Below are 2,927 nucleotides of genomic sequence, written 5' to 3' on the forward strand. Positions count from 1 at the left end.
AGACCACATTTCAAAACGCAAAACAACACCAACACTAAATTAAACAATTACAGAAGGCACAGACTTTTACAAACAATTATGCAGGCACAGACTTCTGAAAAAAGAATGCTTAATTGGTATTTGCATTTCTCCCGACACTTGTATATTCAGCTGTCTGTCACTCACTAACAATGATACAAAGCTAATGATTTAAGAAACATGTTCTCGGTCAGTGTCTGCCTAGCCAAGGTCACTGAGAGCGACAGCTTCAGGCTGAGCCCTGGCTACTGAGTCTAGGAATCTTCCCATTGCCCTATGTGTGCCATCTGTTAGAGCAAGCTAGTGTTTCCATCCGGTTAAGCCTGATCAAGATGACAGCCTCTCAAAAGCACCAACTTCATGGCAGAGGCCATAAGGGAAAAGCCAGTGAGGATTCTGGCCGGGATTGGTGATGTCCTGGGCAAGAAGCTGGAAGAAAGGCATTGACAATGCTTATGTGGTCCTTGGCCAGTTTCTGGTGCTAAAGAAGATGAAGACCTCTTACAAGAATGGCTGAAAGACCCATTTGTTGCCAATGCCAAGGAGTTCCAGGACTGCTCTGGGTGCCTTCAGTAACAGTGTGATGCTTTCTTGCAACGTTCCCTGGGGATCCGCAGCCCCCAGCTACATCATAGTCTCCAGCATCTGCAGCCGAGTGGGCTCCTCCCTGTCCTCCATGAAGGGAAAGATTGCTGTTGTCGCACTTGCCTTCTATACTCCAGGGTCTTTCGGGCGTTCACTCCCCTCAGCATTTTAACCTTTTTGGAATTTTTGTCCTTACATGGCCTTGTTCTCTCTCCTCTCCCTGTAGTTTCATGGCAGCAGTTACCATGAATGGATTCCTGGTCCCCTTCTCCCTCCTTCAAGATCTGTTGGATGCCCTTTGACTCTTCTTTCTTTCTTTCTTTCTTTCTTTCTTTCTTTCTTTCTTTCTTTCTTTCTTTTCTTCCTTCTCTCCTGTCCTTCTTTCTTTCTTTCGTTTTTTTTTTTTTTGGCAAAAACAGTCACTGTCATTATAAAGATATTTAGATAAAGTCAGTGGCCTTCAAAAAACAAAAGAAAGAAAAAAGAAAAGAAAGAAAAGAAATATATTCTTGGAGAAAAAAAATAATTGAGCAAACTAAAAGTCCTAAATTCACTGTCACTGGCACTGACGAAAGACCTACATGGCTTGATTGTTCTCTGGGTCATACACATGAATGGCAAAATGTTCTAATAAGTTTAATCTATTCTCATCTTCTGTCTGAAGAAGAGATGAGTCATCATTCTCTCTCTGAGGAAAAGGTCATCCACACATGGAGAAGGTTTTTTGTTTTTTTTTTCCCTAAACCTGAGAACAGCTTGGTGAAGATGATTCCCCTACACAAGCACCTTCACCTCAAGACAGCACATCACCAAGGGCCTGAAGACATTTAACAGAGGTGAACAGCTTATAAGAAAAAGGTAGCAAGTGTTCAGGTGACTGCCTCCTGTGAACTGACTGGATAGAGATGTTTCTGGGGAGCCTGGTGGGTGACCACTAGCATTCCATTCTTGACTCTAAGACAGTCACCACACCCAGGAAGGGCTGTTCCTAAGCTTGCCAGGCCTCTTACCTCACTGACTCCAGATGGAGACCGGGCTGCTAAGTTTAAAAGTTCATGTCTATTTTGCAGCAAGATATTCAGTTAATCACATTTGCAAGCATCAATCAACAGCATTCTTGGTGTGTTGGAGAATTTTGATTTCTATTTGGCATGCATCTCATTTAAAACATAGCTGTATCTCTCCCCAAGATTCAAGAGACAAGACAAAAGTAGCTTAGCAAATGCTGGAGAGGATGTGGGTCAGTGAGATTGCAAATGAATTCTCAAAAACTTAACATAAATTTACTACATGACTGAGTCAGACCATTCTTGGACACATGCCCAAAAGACTCAATGCCTTACTCCACAGACTCTTGCTCAGCCACATTCACTGCTGCTCTGTCCATTATAGCTAAGAAATGAAGACAATGGCCTTCACCCAATGAACAGACAGTTAAAATGTAGTACAGATACACTATGGACACAGTTGACTACCACTCAGCTGTAAAGAAAATGAACTCCTGGACAGGAAACTGCATGTAAATGGATGGAACCAGAAAGTCAGACTGATTGAGGAAACCCAGAGAGAACATTCTGAGGCTCCTAGGTCCAACTATTCAGACCTGAATATAGAACCTGGAGTAACTGCAGAAACCAGGAAAGGAAAACGAGATCATTGTGTGGGTAGGGGGAGCAATGGAGAGGGAGAATAGCAGGGATCTGTGACCTAAAGTGGGAAACGGGGACAATGGGGTAGCAGGGTAGTTAGGGACAGAAGAGGGAGATGAGTACAGAGGGAGGAAGGTAAAATAGCAGTCTGAGAAGGTTATGAGGAATCCTAGTGTTATCTATCTGCCTAAAAATACCTATAGCACATCTAAGTCGACATACATACATACGTACATCCATATGTAATATACACATTTCTTTATTTACCTATGTATTTTCGAGACAGTGTTTCTCTGTGTAGCTTTGGCTGTCCTGGAGTCCTCTCTGCATACCAGGCTGGCCTCAAACTCGGAGGTCCGTCGCGACCGCCTCGACCAGCAAGGAAGATGCAACCACCAGCTCTTCCTCAAGCAGTTTATTCAGGCCTTTGTAAGCTTCTTCTCCCCCCCCCCCCATACCCCGGGCACTTCCCAATTATATAGGCAACCGCATCAGCCAATCACAGCCAACCACGCTCACTCATCAGACCTGCAGCAGGCAGCCAATGGGCCAGTGCCACGCTCGCCTTGACCAAATATGGACTTGTTTATCAGCAGTCTGTACATCCGGCAGGCGCCATCTTTTAGGCACGGCAACTTAATAGCCTAATAGCCATGGCTTGCCACAGAGATCCAT

The 2,927-nt window shown here is 44.3% G+C and overlaps 1 pseudogene; it reads left to right on the forward strand.

Annotated features, from left to right (window-relative positions):
- The first annotated feature begins 350 nt into the window (after positions 1-350).
- Positions 351-775, forward strand: LOC110552886 (barrier-to-autointegration factor-like; annotated as a pseudogene).
- Positions 776-2,927: the final 2,152 nt, after the last annotated feature.

This window comes from Meriones unguiculatus, chromosome 15, assembly GCF_030254825.1.
Source record: "Meriones unguiculatus strain TT.TT164.6M chromosome 15, Bangor_MerUng_6.1, whole genome shotgun sequence".
NCBI classification, from domain to species: domain Eukaryota; kingdom Metazoa; phylum Chordata; class Mammalia; order Rodentia; family Muridae; genus Meriones; species Meriones unguiculatus.